This window comes from Narcine bancroftii, chromosome 1 (assembly GCF_036971445.1).
Source record: "Narcine bancroftii isolate sNarBan1 chromosome 1, sNarBan1.hap1, whole genome shotgun sequence".
In the NCBI taxonomy this organism is placed as follows: Eukaryota; Metazoa; Chordata; class Chondrichthyes; order Torpediniformes; family Narcinidae; genus Narcine; species Narcine bancroftii.
In genome coordinates this window covers 303067162-303085207 of record NC_091469.1, presented here as the reverse complement: position 1 = coordinate 303085207, position 18046 = coordinate 303067162, and the positions used below count along the sequence as shown (strand labels likewise).

At 39.1% G+C, this 18046-nt stretch overlaps 1 protein-coding gene and 1 non-coding gene across 8 annotated transcripts in view; both read right to left on the bottom strand.

Annotated features, from left to right (window-relative positions):
- Nucleotides 1-18046, bottom strand: part of LOC138751912 (leucine-rich repeat-containing protein 4C-like) — a 568103-nt gene that overhangs the window by 209643 nt on the left and 340414 nt on the right. The window lies entirely within an intron of this gene.
- Nucleotides 14028-14135, bottom strand: LOC138752117 (U6 spliceosomal RNA). The gene has a single exon (XR_011350390.1). It is a non-coding gene; the product is annotated as a U6 spliceosomal RNA (small nuclear RNA).

The following is an 18046-nucleotide window of genomic DNA, read 5'->3' as shown; positions in this document are numbered from 1 at the left end:
AGTACAACATGCAAATGGCTCCTTATATTCAAGCAATTCAATACTTTGTCACTATTCTCAATTCTATTACTTTTACAATACACCATAGAAAGCATACCGCCTGAACACATTGCAGCTAGGTATGGGAATTACTATGTCCAAGAAACAGAAGAGTGTGATAAACACAGCTGATGCCTAAAGAAAATCAATTCCCTCTGTCAACTCTATCTCAGATTTTGGATGTTGTCTGGTTGGAGTTTAGTAAAGTATTTGACATGGTTCCACATGGGAGGTTTGCCAGGAAGGTTCAGATGCAAGGCATTCATGGTGAAGTAATGAATTGATTCAATAATGGCTGAATGGGAGATACCAGAGAGTGGTAGTGGACGGTTGCTTCTCAGACTGGAGGCCTGTGTCTAGTGGTGGGCCTCAGAGATCGGTGCTGGGATCATTGTTGTTTGTCATCTATATCAATTACCTGGATGATAATGTGGTAAATTAGATCAGCAAGTTTGCAGATGACAGGAAAACTTAGAGATGTTCTGGACAGCAAAGAAGGTTTTCAAAGCTTGCAGATGGAATTTAATGCAGACAAGAGTGAGGTGTTGCATTTTGAAAGGACAAACCAAGAAAGGATATACACAAGTGAATGATAGGGCACTGAGGAATACAGATACATAATTCCCTGAAAGTGGTGTCACAGGTGGATAGGGTTGTAAAGAGAGCTTTTGGCATATTTGCCTTTATAAATCAAAGTATTGAGTACACGAGCTGGGTTGTTACAGTTAACTTGCATAAGACATTGATGAGGCTAAATTTGGAGTATTTTCGTCACCTAACCACAGGAAAGATATACATTAGATAGAAGAGTGTCTGGAATACACTAGCTGAGAGTATGGTGGAAACAGAGTCAATGATAACAGTTAAGAAGTGTCCAGAAAAGCAGCTGAATCACTTAGGCATAGAAGGTTACTGACAAAATATAAGAAGATAAGATTAAAACCGATAGGTGTCTACAGCTTGGTGTGGCCATTTCCCATGCTCTATGACATCATTCTTTTGTCCTCCCACTTGGTTTAAGATTGAGCTTCTTTATCTCTGTCATCCTCCAGTCCCCTCCCATTTTAATTCCCTTGCTAACATGGCTGTCCAGACTGAGACCACCCACAAATTGGAGAAACACCATCTCATCTTCATCCCCCTCCCATTCTACCCCCTTTCTCTCCCCAGTCTTTATTCAGAAGCCTACTTGCTTTTTAGTTGTACCTTGAAAAAGGGCTCGGGCCCGAAACGTTGGTGAGAGATCTTTACCCCCTCTGGATGCTGTGAGTTCCTCCAACATTTCCATGTGTTTCTACTACTATCATAATGTCTACAGACTTTCATGTTTCACTTCATCCTCATTCACTCTCTGTTATCCTCCTCAGCTACTCCTTTTGCATGGACATTTGTCCTGAACCTCCCAATTAATGATCCTATTGTCATGTACCTTTGCATCGGCCATTTCAAATTCTTTTGTGGCAATTAGCTTGAGAACTTTTATCACCCTCGAGTCTCATTTCTGGCACAAAGGAAAAACCCAAGGTGAATAATGCTGGGTGTAACCTCACCCCAATAAATAGTTTTTGTTTTCAACCTGACTCAAATTGAAACCTTTCCTCATAAAATAATCCCTCTTTAAGTAGGATCATCCCAAGTGAAGCGTCTCTTTTCTGCCACCAGAGATAACATATCTTTCCTTACCTCAGGAAAATCTACACAGCACCCTGGGGATGGTCTATCTGGAGCCGGACATACATTTAATAAGAATTCCTTATAGCAGCTCCTTGAAATAAAAGCTAGTGTTTCATTAGACTACCTGATTATCTACATCTAAATGCATTGGGTTCTGTGATGACATTTATTTGGCTGCTTTCTGCAATCTTTCTCTATTTAAATAGAAATTGATCTTTCTTCGAAGAAGTTCTACCTTGGTATTAATTTGATGGCTGGAGGACTATGTCATTCAAAAAGTATCATTACAAAATGATTTGATGCACTCTCTTCTCCATTTTTGCTGCTCATTCTCCCCTCAATGGACATGACTTAACTTTGGATTAACCTGGCCAATTATTTCCCTATAAACACAGGATTCTAGCCTACAAGTCACTCATTATGAAATATAGAAAGGCTTCTCGTAGAAGACTTTCTGGGCTTATTGGTATCTGAAATTTATCTGAACAATAAGGCTTTATGTAAAAAAAAAATCGGTCTATTGCACTGAAGTTCTACACTGAATTCAATAACTATGATTCAAGATTATTTTACTGTCATGCAATAAAACAGAAAGTGTGATATTACACAAAATTTCCTTTAGGCTATCAAAGGCAGACAAAGATATGCTATCAGTAGAAATTGCCAGGCAGGGAAAGAGGAAGAAAAAAAGAGTCCCAGAGTATCCATGGATTTGCCTCCAGCGCTCCCTCAGCCTCACAGCCTTCAGTCCAAACCATCAGCAACTCAAGATCTAGGTGCACCCTCTGACATGGTAAAGAAGCCTCCAGTGCCCTTGGCCTCTCTCCCAACCTGGTTCCGATACCTGGTACCCCCTTCAGCCAGTCTCATGCCAGTCTCCAGCAGTTTGTAACTATGAAATCAAGAGGCCTGAGATTGTCCTCGGGGAATTCTGTGATTCTGTTTGCTATCTCAGAAAGTGTCCCAAAGTCACCCAAATGAATGTGTCATTGTAGATTGAAGGTGACACCGTGCCATCAATCTAAAGGCAGTAGATGTGATCTTTAGGTTAAATGTTTCATTCTCCACAATTTATTTTCAATAAAACAATAAAGAAAATGAATTTAAGAGATATAAATGGATTGCACCTCATGAATACCTGCTGGCTTTCAGTTGACTCACATCGCTACTGCTCCATAGATTTGTGACTGTTCTGTTTTCCACCCACAACTTCAACCACATTAATGAAATTCCCAATAACAAATGCACAAATGATGGCTTTATTGGTTGCAGTCTTTGCTTTCCAACAATAAAACACTGTGGTGTCATGATATATGCCAACTTTCCTTCCCAAGCCTTCACATTTTTCAATACAAAAACTGTCCAATCATATAAACAGACATACCATAAACAAATTAAAAGATAAATGCAGGCCCCTCAGCCTTTCAAGCTAACACTCCAATTCAATAAGGTCATAGCTGATCCGAATGTAACCTCAACTCCACATTTCAGTCGTCCTGCAGTAAGCTTTCACACCTTGTTCTAAAATATGTAAAATACACTGCCAGACTGAGACCACCTGCAAATTGGAGAAACAACACCTCATCTTCCATCTGGCTACCCTCCATCCGGATGGCATTAACATTGACTTCTCCACTTTCAATTAAAACAATCCCCCCCCCCACCCCCACCCACCACTTCCTCTTGTTGCCTTTCTCACAGCTCTGTCTCCCTAAACTGAGCCAAAATAAATTCTTTCCTCTCCTCTTATCATATCTTTTTGTTGGTCGGGACTCCTCCCTTGGCCAGCCTTCAGTTTCTTTATTCTTACACCTTTCTGTTCTTTGCTTATTCCTTGAAGAAGGGCTCAGGCCTGAAGTGTCAGTTCAGTTTTGTAAACTTATATTCGAAATTCTGAAACCTGAAAACATCTGGAAACCAACCATTTTTTTAAAATTGCATCTACAGTATATTTTCAGGTGTTTACTGTAGTTTGAGCCAGTTTAAATTTGAAGTTTAATTGTATATTTTACAATTATATAATACAGGGATTATGCTCCGACAGAATTTCAGCAACTCTGCTGAAAGGGTATTTGACATAGGAAGCAACTTGGGGAGGAAACGGCAGCGCAGCTTGGATGGGTGAATGGGTAGAGAGCAGCTCGAGCAGGTGGGGAGAGAGTGGCAGCACGGTGTGGGCAGGCGGGGAGTGAGCGGCAATATGGCTCAGGCAAGTGGGGAGAGAGCGGCAGCGTGGCTTGGGCGGGTAGTGGGGAGAGAGTGGCAGCACGGTGTGGACAGGGGGGGAGAGAGTAGCAGCGCGACTCAGATGGGTGAGCGGGGAGAGAGTTGCAGAGCGACTTGGGCAGGTGAACGGGGAAAGAGCGGCAGCGTGACTCGGGCAGATGAGTGGAGGGAGAGTGGCAGGGTGAGTCGGGCAGACAAGCAGGGAGAGAACGGCAGTATGACTTGGGCAAATGGGTGGGGGGGGAGAGCTTTATCTCACTACATTTACCAACCCCCATCCAATGCCGCGGTGATCCTCAAATTACTTAAAAGTACCACCATTTTAATATTATTTTGTTATCCGAAAATTCCAAAATCTGAAAAGTGTCTGATCCCAAGGATTTTGGATAACAGATTAAACACCTGCAATATAGCTTTACCTCTTATGGATGCTGCAAAATCGACTGAGTTCTTCCAGTATTTCTGTGCGTTTTTATTAAAATATGCCCATCTCTGCCTTGAAATTATGCAGACTCATGATCCTCCAAGAGAGGGTAAAAAATTGCCTCATCTCCACCTTACCCACCAACCCTTATTTTTTTTAAACAGTAAACTCCACTGGATTATTTCGCAGTAGGAATCATCCACCCTGTCAAGATCGATCAGGCTCTCACGCTTCAATTAAGTCAACTGTCATTCTTCTAAATGCATCATGACACAATGGAGATGAAACCTATACGATGTACACCAGACATGGCCTCACCAATGCCCTATAAAACAGAACTCTCAGCTTGTATTTAATTTCCTGATAATTTAGCCATCATTTTCTGTTACATTTCCTATTACTATATACTTACAAATGAGCCTTTTGCAATCATGTACCTGGACACCAAGATCCATCTGCATTTCAAATTCTGCAAACTCTCACCATTTAAACTTTAGTTTCACATTCTTCCATATTATACTTGACTTGACTGATCTTTGCCCATTCATTGATCTTTTTGGCCTAATTAAGTCTTTTTTTTAACCTTTCTTTGTATGAAAGATCAACTCGATTCTCCTCCAATCAAGTAAAAATTTTGACATATCAAAATCTCCTTCTTTGTGATGTCAGAGGGGCTTTTATACAAATAGAAATGCCATTGGATTCAACATTTTTATGCAACATTAGATGGTGACACAATGGGAAAAAAATCATATTCTTTATACATATTTAGTCATCCAAAAAAACAGGCATTAAAATGCACTATATAGAACATATAATAACTCATTTGTTCAGATACAATACATATCTCAATCAGAAATATTTGGTTAAGCCAAATAGGCTCAATGTGCTTGAAATCAGCATAAGATCTATTCTGTACATCACTCTTCAGAATATTCTCAGGGTAACTAATCTAATTTGAACATAATTCCCTTGGTTGGTCTTTCCTTATTTTTAAATGTCAATACATTTTTGAAACACTGCTGTGGACTCCAAGATAAACTACAAATTCAGTGCCATGTCAAATATGTGTAATGACCTGAGGCTAGATTTATTAGAATTGGACAAGTAATCAAAGGGAGTTAAAGATAAAAGTATTAACACACACACACACACACACACACACACACACACACACACACACACACACACACACACACACACACACACACACACACACACACACACACACACACACACACACACAAAATGATTTCTTTATTGGAGAATTTGAGAAGTTCCTCTATTGAATAATTCAATGACTCTACTCTGAGCATCTGAGATACTTCCCACACACTGGACTAAAAATATTGGCCTATCATCAGTTGTTTATTTTTAATTACTTACTTCATTTTTAACAGTATGATACATTTAAAAACAGTTGAATTGCTTAACAACTTATATAGCAAAGTGAAACCCCCACCCCCAGATTCTGCATCTGCTGCACTTCATTTCTGTGACGATGTCTAGGGTTATGCTGCCAAATGCCCAGCCTACACCTTGGAACACTCTGCATCCAGATTGGATAGGTAGACCAGGTCCAGGGATATTTACTGCAATGGATTTTCCCAAGAGATAAGCAAAAATGAACCATGCTCTCAAGTCAGGGTTGCTCAGGCACATGCAATGGTCTTCATGCAGAACCAAGAGGTTTTCCCTTAGCACAGGATTGCAAAATGTATGTCTGTCAATAGTAATGTCACTAATTGTGCCTTTTACAGGAGACACGAACCAATAGTTAAAGCAAATGTAAAATTGCTTTACATTTAAAGCAAACCAATGCTTTGGAATCAATGAACTATTTTTTGTTTGGATTGACATGCTTTTCAAATGTAAACCAAAAATACATTGGGGAAAAATATAATTGATTAATAAGATGTATCATTACTGAGAATAGTGTAAACTTAAAAAAAAAATCAATCAGCATACAATTCATCAGGAATTCAATGGGATATTTTAGCGATCAACAAAAAAAATGCTATTCAAATTGTAAAGTCGAATGAAGCATGAAGTTATTTTGCTTCTAACTTTGATGCCTGTCCTTACGATAATAATCCTAAAAATTGTTGTGGGATTCTAATGTGTTTGTTTGCAAATGGAGAGAGGGTATGGATGTTAAGTATAGACTAAAGGCATTTGCTCTGCGGGAGAGAATTCACACTCTCTTAAAATAGATTTTGATTTCTTCAATCTATTAAATAAGATAGAGGAGTTCTCCACATCAGTGGATGAGCCATATAAGAAGAGAGCTCTGCCAAATATTCCAAGTCAGCTTTGACCTACAATTAAGTGCTAATTTACCAGCTGTACAAGCACAGAGAAGGCAAGGTTAACATTATTATTCAACAATTTGTGTTGATTTAGGAGCTGTTGAATAAGAAAAGCAGCTTCTTCAATCAGAAGACACATCGTGACTGGAAGAGAGCTACACAGTTGAATGGGCTGAAATGTGGCCTCTTTCTCAAACATACAAGATGCAGCAAGTACAGGAAGAAGTCTGCATAACAGAGCAGTATTTTTAATTTTTGACCTGAAATTATTATGTAGCTATCTCTTGCATGAGATTTGAATTGAGTCGAGAATAAAATCTAATTATGCTAATTTGAGTTAAGTTCCTTGGACTATAAAGAACAACCTATCCTGGTCCGACAACACCTCATCTTTAGTCAGGAAGGTGCAGCAGCGATTTTACTTCCAAAGTAGGTTGAGGAGGGCAAGACTACCAGCCATGATCTTGACAACATTTTAAAAGAGCACAATTGAGATTGTCCTGCCTGGCTGAATCCTTGTGTGGTTTTAGTAGCTGCAAAACATTGGACTGGAAATCAAAACAGAGGACAACCAAAATGGCCAAGAGGATCACTATGGTCTCCCTTTCCTCTGATGATGACATGTATCAAGAGTATTGCTTAAATAGGGCTTAAAGGCTTAGAGAAGACCTTTTCCATCCATCATATACTATGATTGACCCACTACAATCAAGGAGGTGGTGCAGGAGCATCAAAATCAAGACTGCCCAGCTGGGACATAGCTCCTTCCAACATACAGTCTGTGAAATTGATCAAGTGTCTTGTAACTGAGTAAATTATCCCAAAATACAGTATTTATCAGTACTTATTTTAAATTATATCCTTATGTGATAATTAGGTACTATGTATTATGTGTGAATGTGTCCGTACTGTGGTTTGGAGAAACACTGTTTTGTCAGATAATAAACTTGAACTTGAGATCCTTCTGAAGCCAATAATGACAGGGATCCTTCAGTGATTGGTTCAATTGTTCCATAGATTTTAGGAGTCCTTTGCATTTGTATTTCTAGATTCTACTGATTTTGATTTCAATGTTGCAAACACCATTACTAAACATTAACATCCATGGCCATTCGATTGAAAAAAAAATAGAACTAAATCAACAACTTCAGAAACCGTTAACACGAAGTATCATCACCCATTCAGTATATTGCAGTCTCCTCATGTCCCACTGTAACTCACACTGCTCACACAACAAAACACCAAGGATAGATGTATAGCATGAAAGTCTGTGGATACCATGGTTGAAATAAAAACACAATGCTGGAGAAACTCAGTAGTCAAACAGTGTATTTTCTATAACAGAGATGAAGAAACATACTGTAACTGACATTCGGACTTGAGCCCTTCATCAAGGTATGAACTAAATGTAGCTAGCTGACTTGATGAAGGGCTCAAGTCCAAATGTCAGTCGGAGTATGTATCTTTATCTCCGCTATATAAAGTACACAGTTGACTTGCTGAGTTTCTCCACCATTGTGTTTTTACTTAAGTATATTTGTATCTTGTCTATAATGAATCACTTTGTCCACGATTAGTGTTCTTGCTTAAGAAAATCAGAAGACTTTTGTGGGATTCATCTGAACAATGGGATATTGTGTCCATCTGAAGCTAAATTACCTGATTCTAGGAATAAGTTGCACAATAAGTTATTTGGGACTTATTACGATTTAGAAGCCTTAATACAACATCTTCAATTGAATCATCTGGAACAGTTTAGTATGAATTATTCCATGAAGCTCCAATCCTTTCCTACTCAGGACAAATCCCAGTTAGTTATCATATTTACGATAAAAAGGAGGGGAATGTTGAAGTTTGCAGTTTTATGATGTCCAGACATTACCATTGTGAGAAAAAAAATTTACAGATTTATTTGTATTAAAACACCAGTTACCTGCTCTGTGCTAGGGCCCTGGGAGAGAGAGGAACCCAGTTAAGCCCATTAACACCCACCATCAGCTTATGCAAAGATTTCTTAATTAACTACTTCAGCCATTTCCTTGGTGAGCAACAAGCAGGCCAAGCTTACGAAATGCATAATGCTTTTTAACACAGTTGCACTAACTGACTGTCGATTGAGTCAAAAAAATCGGACAAAAAGCAGCCCATTCATAAAAAAGATTTCCTGCAAACACAGCTGTACAGGTTTCATAACCTGTCAAATGCGATTTGAATTATCAAAGGCTGTTGAATGCACCCACTAGTGACTCTAATGCATGAGTTCCGCCCCAACTTAATATTGTTTCAGCCCAGAAGTTTTGCTCTCCATTGTTAACTTTAATGGTTGAAAACGATGGTGAAACTATCCATCTGTAGATGATTATTGAGGACCAGATAGCAAACTAGCAGAAAACGGATGTCTGTGTGTATTAGAAGCAACTCTCCCAGACTACTCTTTATTTTGTATATAAGAATATCTTTTAATTATGACATGTCCATGTGAATATGTGACTGACGTCAAACCATTTTCCTGTCTTTAGAAATGAGATATGCAAGATGTAAAACAAGCTTGTAACAATGAGGTCAAAGAAATGTCTAGCAAATCTGTATGCAAGAATATAGCTTAAATATTGTGTCCTCCCACTGTACCTTTGAATGAGATTCACCAGTATTAGATAGGTGACTCTGTCTACCTAGCTTTAATACTACTCATTCCCACTGGCATACAAAAGGCAAAGGAGGAAAAACCCAACACCCAACCCCAACCAACCATTTTTCCCCTGCAGCCGCTGCAACCGTGTCTGCCTGTCCCGCATCGGACTTGTCAGCCACAAACGAGCCTACAGCTGACGTGGACTTTTACCCCCTCCATAAATCTTCGTCCGCGAAGCCAAGCCCACTGGCGTGATGAATAAAATCTGTGTTTTGAATCTTATAGTTCTGCTTTGTATTTTTGAGCCTCACAGGCAGCACAGTTATGACATTGCATTTTGAATACATATATTATTATTTGGTTTTATTTACTGGCCTTTTTCAATATTTTTATTAACATTGAAATTTTATATCCAAAAATACAAAGGACATATGTTAAAAGTCAAAAAGATACATTACACTTAAATTATGTCATTTCATCCAAGGTACCCCATACTTTAATCAAACAGCTTATATTGTATTGATATTTTCTACCAAGGAAGAAGTTGATTGGCCAAAAAAGGAAGACAAAATTTTTATTAGAATGATAAATTACCTCATTAGTCACAGATCTAACTTCATAACACATCAAAGATTAGAAAAGTAACTCAAAAATGTGTCCCACAGTGTTTGAAAAATTGAATTCAAATCAGAAATTGAGCATCTAATTGTCTCTAAATGTAAACAGGACATGTCACGTACCCAGAGAGCAGGATTAGGCAGGGTAAGATCCCTCCATCTGAGCACCATTGCTCGCCTCGCCATAAGAGAAATAAAAACCAATACCATGCAGGTTAGATGCCGTAAACTTTATGCCACTCTTTCTAACAACATTAACTAAAGCAGTTAAGGGATATAGTTTAAAATTTATTTTAAAAAGTGCAGAAAAAGTTTGAAAGACTTTGTTCCAATATTTCTCGATATTTTCTTGTCAATCAAATCCTTTTACAACCTCATAAATTTCTGGGATTTTCAGAGTTTGTCAAAGTACTCCTGAATAGTTAGCAAATGAATGCTGCTTATGCACAGCAAAATACCTCAACAAACAGCAGTTCATTCTGGAAAGTGCCTTTTATTAAACTAAAAGCTTCAGAACAAAACAGAGAAGCAAACACCGTGTTCTCATGAAGCAGCACACATTCTCAACAGTTGATGAATGAATCTGATTGTCCAGAATAATTTAGTGCTGCATCTGGTAAAAACCATAAAATATTCAACGAAGCAAGGCATATATTACAAATATATTCATTGGAAAACCTTCATAGGAAGTTATCAGTTTATGGACAGAAATAATTTAATGGTGGTCCATTCTATCAAATTGGGAATAATTTGTTTCATCGACGTTGCCCTTTTTCAAAATGAATCTAACTCAGTGACTTTCAAACTATTTATTTCCATTCACATACTACTTTAAGTAATCCCTTACTAATCACAGAGCACCTATGGCATAGGAATTATTTAAAATGGTATGCGAGTGGAAAGAAAAATGTTGAAAACCACTGATCGAATTTAACAGGTAATTTTCTGCGAAGGAGGTTGGATGATTTGAGATTATTATTCTGAACTGACTAAAAAGAATTAATGTGGCCAAATGCAAGGTGAAGGCATGCCTATTACATGTATTGCAGCCTCTGAAGTAAACTGCATCTTCCAATTTGTTATGTTGAGAAATAACCTGGATTTCAAGTTCATTATCACCTGATTGTACATATACAAACCAAGGAAACAGTGTTTCTCCAGGCCATGGGGAAAACACAAATATACATAAATATATATAATTTAAAATAAATATTTAGAAGAATATTTGGGATAATTTACTTAGTTACAGGATACTGTTCATCAATCTCCAAGCCAATAGACAATAGACAGTAGGTGTTGGAGTTGGCCAATTGGCCCATCGAGCCAGCACTGCCATTTTTCAGATCATGGCTGATCATTCACTATCAGTATCCATTCCCAGCCATATCCCCCTTATAACCTTTAACTCTCCTGCCCACAAGAGCCTTATCTAACTCCCTTTTGAACATATCCAGCGAATCTGCCCCTACTGCCCTCTGTGGCAAAGCATTCCACAGATCCACACATCTCTGGGTAAAAAAAAAATTCTCCTCATCTCTGTCCTAAAGGTCTTCCCTGTATTCTTAATCTATGCCCTCTAGTCCTTGTCTCTCCCAAAATTGGGAACATGTAATCAAATTTCACCAGTCTGCCCTTTGATAATCTTATATACCTCAATCATGTCTCCCCTCATCCTTCTAAACTCCATGGCATATAAGTCCAGTCTTTCTGACCTTTCAGCATATGTCCATCCTGTCATCCCAGGAACTAACCTGTTAAATCTGCGCTGCACTCCCTTTATAGCGAGTATGTCCTTCCTCAAATTTGGGGACCAGAATTGGAGCCGATGAGAAGAAGCTATTTCCCAGCCTGGCAGTTCTGATTTTGATGCTCCTGTATTCCCTTCTTGATGGCAAAGGGTCAAAGTTACTGTGTGGTGATGGAAAGGGACTTCAATAATTCTTGGAGCCCTATTTAAATTATGCTCCTGGTAAATGTCATCAATAGAGGAATGAGAAAACACGCAGTGATCTTGCTATATATTTGCTTTTGAGTACAAAATTCAATGCAAGAGTAGCACCTAAAGGATTGTGCCTACTGATTTGAAAATTGCAATTAGCAGGTTAATACTTAAGAATAGGAAATCATGTTCAGGTAAATACAAACTTGTTAAACTCATTAATTGTTGTCTAATATAGAGTTGAAAGAACCATTCATACAACCAGGTTGTAGTTGACAAGAGTTTATCTCTGAGGCAGATGTCAGAACATCATTCAAGAGGGTGAACCTTCGCAAGATGTCAGGCCTTGATGGTGTACCTGGCAGGGTATTGAAAATCTGCACCAACAAACTAGCCGGAGTGTTCATGGACATTTTCAACCTCTCATTGCTGCAGTCAGAGGCTCACACCTGCTTCAAAAGGGAATTGAGAGGGCACCCAAGAAGAGTAGTGTGAGCTGCGTCAATGACTACCGTCAGTAGCACTATCTTCTACTGTGATGAAATACTTTGATAGGCTGATCAAGGCCAGAATGAACACAAACATAAACAAAGATCTGGACCCACTGCAATTCCCCTATCGTCACATCACTCCACAGGAGATGGAATATCGTTGGCTCTCCACTCAGCTCTGGATCACCTCGAAAACAATAACTCACACATTCAGCTGTATTTCATCGACTACAGCTTGGCCTTCAATACAATTATTCACTCAGTGCTGGTCAAGAAGCTACAAACTCTAGGCCTTTGTACCCCACTCTGCAACTGGATCCTTAACTTTCTCATCGGAAGACCACTGTCAGTATGAATTGGAAGCAACGTCTCCTCCTCACTGATTATCAACACAGCCACATCTCAAGGTTGTGTGCTTAACCCACTGCTCTACTCATTATACACCCATGACTGAGGGGCAAGGAACAATACCAATGCCATCTACAAGTTTGTCGATGACATCACAGTTGTCGGCAGAATCACAAACAGCAATGAGGAAGTGTCCAGGAGGGAGAGAGATCAGCTCGTTGAATGGTGTAATGACAACAGCCTCGCATTCAATGTGAGAAAAACTAAGGAGATGATTGTGGACTTCAGAAGGAAGTCAGGGGAACATGACCCAGTCTTCAATGAGGGGTTAGTGGTGAAGAGGGTCAAGAACTTCAAATTCCTGTGTGTCAACATTTCTGAGGATCTGTCCTGAAGTCTCCATGTTGAAGCAATCAAAAAGAAGGCTCACCAGTGGCTATACTTTGTGAGGTGTCTGAGGAGATTTGGTATGTCACCGATAACTCTTGAAAACTTCTACAGGTGTACAATGGAGAGCATTCTGGTTGGTTGCATCGCTGCCTGGTTTGAAGGCACCAACTCTCAGGACAAGAATAAACTCCAGAGGGTTGTTAATTCGGACTGCAACATCATAGGCACCAGACTTCACTGCATCGAGGACTTCTAAATAAGATGGTGTCTTAAAAAAATGCAGCCTCTATCCTCAAAGACCTCCACTCTGCTACCATCGGGGAAAAGGTACAGGAGCCTAAAGACGAGCACTCAAGGCTCCCACTTCCTGCTGCCATCAGATTCCTGAATGACCAATGAACCAAAGACACTGCCTTACTTTTTGTGCGCTACTATATTGTTTAATTTATAGTAATGTTGTAAGATGGTTATACTATGAATGTTTGCACGATGACGCTGCTGCAAAACATCGAATTTCACGACAATAAAAATTCAGATTCTGAACAGGTCAGAGTAGAATTTTGAAGAGTTAGCTTTTGACTGAGACAATCTTGGCAAAGTTTTTACAGCTTCATTCAATTATTTTTTTTTTGTATGTTATTTTCCATCACCAAACACAACATTTGATAATTCTGCACAAGATCATTTCAGCATTGATCACATTTGGAATGTAATGCATGCAACTTCTTGCTCACTGTTTGAGAGTTAAGATTAGTAGTAAGATATTTTGATTGGTGGGATAAAATACCTGATGTTTTATGATGGGACCTCAGGTTTTCACTGGAGTAATAACTTATAGATCTAATATGCAGATCATACTAAACTCAAAAGTTGAATTGCTGGCAGTGGAAACTTTTGTTATGAGGCATGGCCTTTTATTTTTATTTCCTTTTATTTCAAAAAATATGGAACACTTCACAAAATTTACATGTCACCCTTGCTGAGGGGCCATGCTAATCTTCTCTGTATCATTCCAATTTTAGTATATATGCTGCCGAAGTGAGCACATTATGAGGCATTGCTTGAGCGGTATCAGTTTACACATAGAAGCTGACCTGTGTGTTTGAAAGACAGTAAGCTAAAGACTAGCTATGATAACTTAGAATGCATATTAAAGTCAAGTCAACAGATATTTATCATAATATTTAGCAGAGTTCCTCCCCTGGGTTTCTGAGGCAGTTGTGCCCATACCATCAATCAGATTACATCAGATTTTATTGTTGTTGGTATGTGAAGCTATGAACAATCAACTAATGCAATTAAGTAATATATACCAAGGGATTTTTATTTCCCCATGTATGAATTTTGGGGGCTAAACCGGAAGGAATAGGAGCTAGAGTTGTCATTCTGACCTGTTGAGCTTTCCATGCCATTAAATGTGATCATGGCTCCTCTTGCCCTGGACTCAGACCTACTTACCTGCCGGTTCCCCGGAACCCTTAATTCCCTTACTGTTCCAAATATTCATCGTATCCTGTTGTCCATCCTAGAATATATCATCAATGCTTTGTGAGGGTAATATTCTCTTGAAGTACTGAATGCATTACTTAGTGGGAACATTTGTTTGAACAAACCATTATTCAAACAACAATTAATTCATTTCCCTCGAGAACAGTGCATTCCTTTGACCAAAAGGTATGAATGAAGTATTGATTAGCTGTAGCAAAAAAATGTATAATGTCAACCTTGAAATCAGAAGATAGCCTGAGAATACAGCAATGGTACATAGAAATGAATAAATGTATTCCATTGGAAAAAAATAACATATAATTTAAGAAATAATATCACAGTATTCAAACAAATTTGGGAACCGTACATGGAACACAACAGAGAATTCCTACCGTGGACCTCCACCCCCTAAAATGACAGAATGAGAAGAAGACGAAACGAACTGACCCAGTGTGTAAAAGTAGATGACACAATTTTCTTGTTTATTTTCATTGTGTGATGACATTGTTTAATGGGTTTAATGTATCGTATATGTTGAACGTTTAGTGGGTGGGGAGGGGGGTGGGAAGGAGGAGGGTAGGGAGGGGGAAAAAGGGGAGAAAATGACACTGTGTATATATGGTTATATTCAAGAGGGAAATGTTTATGTGTATTTTGGTCAATATGGTTCATAGTGTGAAAAATTTAAAAAATTTTAAAATTTTTGTCATTGTCACTTTACAAATATTCCATTCTCGTTTTCAATGTGCAATAGATTTACAGTTGCCATGATTTTGTTGTCTCTCTGCCCATACACACTAATTATTGATACAGTTGTTTAAATTAATGAAGAAATGGGAAGGAAGTATGGCTGAGTACAATCACGTGAGGGTGGTGAACAAAGCTCCACAGCCCTGCCGAGCGCATTAGTGAACTTTGATAGAGTCACAGAGCCATCGAGCACAGAACTGGCCCTTCAGCCCATCTCATCCAGGCTGTCCAATTTGGCATTCTGGACTAGTCCTATTTGCCTGCATTTGGTACATATCGCCTTGAATCATTCCTATCCATATAACATTGAATTTTTACTAGCTTCAAACGTTTCTTTGGCAGCTCGTTCAAAATAGAGACAGCCTTCTGAGGGAAAATGTTGCCCCTCCAGTTTTTTTTTTAAATCTCCCCCCTTTTCAGTTTAACCTATATCCTCCAGTTCTAGAATAATGACAAAAGATTGTAAGCATTAACTTTATCCATGTCACTCGTAAGGTCATACAACCTTCCATTAGTTCAGAGAATAAAGAACTGGGATCTCCAGACTCTCCCGTTAACTCAAGCCCCTATCCTGGTTAATTGCCTTTTCAACTTATTAATATCCTTCCCACAAATGGGTGATCAGAACTACACACTGTCTTCCATAAAACTATGGAACATCACAGTACTGAAAACAGGACCTTCATTCTTTTTAGTCTGGGCTGAAAAATTATTCTGTCTGGTTGCACACTGACCAACACCCAGTCCATATCCATTCATATTCCTCCCATCCATATACCTGTCCAAGTTTGTCTTCAATGCCTCAATTGAGCCCATCGTCACCTCTTCAGCTGGCAGCTCATCCCCACTCCCGTCACTCTCAGTGTGAAGAAGTTCCCCTTCAGGGTTCCCCTGAACTTTTCCCCTTTCACCCTTAACCCATGTCCTCTGGTTGATGTCAACTGACCTCAGTGGATATAGGCAACTTGCATCAACTCTATCAGTACCCATTTAATTTTGTATACCTCTATCAAATTTCCCATGTCAATCAAGGTTGGACTCCAGCCACCCATTATGCACACCTTGCTGTTGGCTAATTTAAATCACCTATAGGGTTATTATTGGCAAGCCATTTAGATCAGAACCGCATAGCACATTTCTTTCTCTCTGCCTCCTGGTCCAAGCCCTGGACATCGCTCCTTGCCAGGTCACTACTGTGGACATCGCTGGAAGTGTCACAGGTCAGGTGTGCACGACACTGAAGCTGAGTCGTAGTATTGTGATAGATCAATATTTGCAGAAAGTTGTACCCTCACTGGTCAGGAAACCAGGTGTGTGTAAGAGTCCCTGTTTGTAGTGTGCGTACTCAGGTGTGTCAGTGTGTCAAGTATAGGTTCACTATTGCCGGACTCCAACCTAGGTCTGAGGCAAATGTTTATATCATTGCTTAAGTGAAATAGTAATTGAGTACCATTTAACTTTCTCCACTGCTTGTCTCCTTGTGTTAATTAAAGTTATGTGTGATTGCAACACTTGTGTCCAGACTCATCTCTCTGCAAACCCACTGAACCTGATACTCTTTCCAACATGACACTGGCAACAACCTAGTAAATATTCCCCGTATATCTTCCTTATAGTTAGGTGACCAAAAAGACACACAATACTCCAAATGTAGCCTCACCTATGTCTTATACAACTGTACTATAACAACTCCTCTGCTCAATACTTCGATTTATGAAGGCCAATGTGCCAAAAGTTATCTAACTGTGATACCACTTTCAGGAAATTGTGTATCTGTATTCCCAGATTGCGCTGTTCTACTACACTCCTCAGTGTCCTACCATTTACCATGTATGTCCTTCCTTAGTTTGATGATCCAAATAACCCCTTTATTATCTAGATCATTGATGTAGATGACAAACAACAATGGACGCAACACCAATCATAGGCCTCCAGTCAGAGAGGCAAGCATCCACTACCACTCTCTGACTTCTCCCATAAATATAATGTGGAATCCAGTTTATTACCTGAAGTTATATCACATCTGAATCTTTCTGACTAACATCTACAGCCTTTCCTTCATCAACTTTCCTGGCAATATCCTCAAAAAAACTCTAAGATTTGTTAAACATGACCTACCATGCACAAAACCATGTTGACTATCCCTAATCAGTTGCTGACTATCCAAATACTTGTATATCCGATCTCTGAGAATACATTACAATAACCTGTCTACAATTGATATCAGGCTCACCAGCCTATTATTCCCTGGATTAATTTTGTAGCAACAGAACAAGATGAACTACCTTCTAATCCTCTGGACATTTTAAATATATCTGCCAGGGCCCCTGCAATTCTACTTTGGCCTCCTTCAAGGTCTTAGGGAATACCTTATTATACCCTGGGGATTTATCCAACTTCATTCACATTAAGACAGCAAGCACCACCTCTTATTTAATCTGTATAGGTTCCTTGACCTCACTGCTTGTTTGTCTCAATTCCCTAGACTCTGTGCCAGTTTCCTGAGTAAATTTAGATGCAAAAACACATACAAGATCTCCCACATCTCTTCATACGTAGCCGACCACTCTGAACTTCAAAAGGACTAATTTTGTCCCTTATGATTCTTTTGCACTTAATATACTGTACGTGTAGAAGCCCTTTGGATTTTCCTTCACCTTGTCTGTCAAAGCAACCTCATGTCTGCTTTTCTCCCTCCTAATTTCTCTCTAAGGTTTTC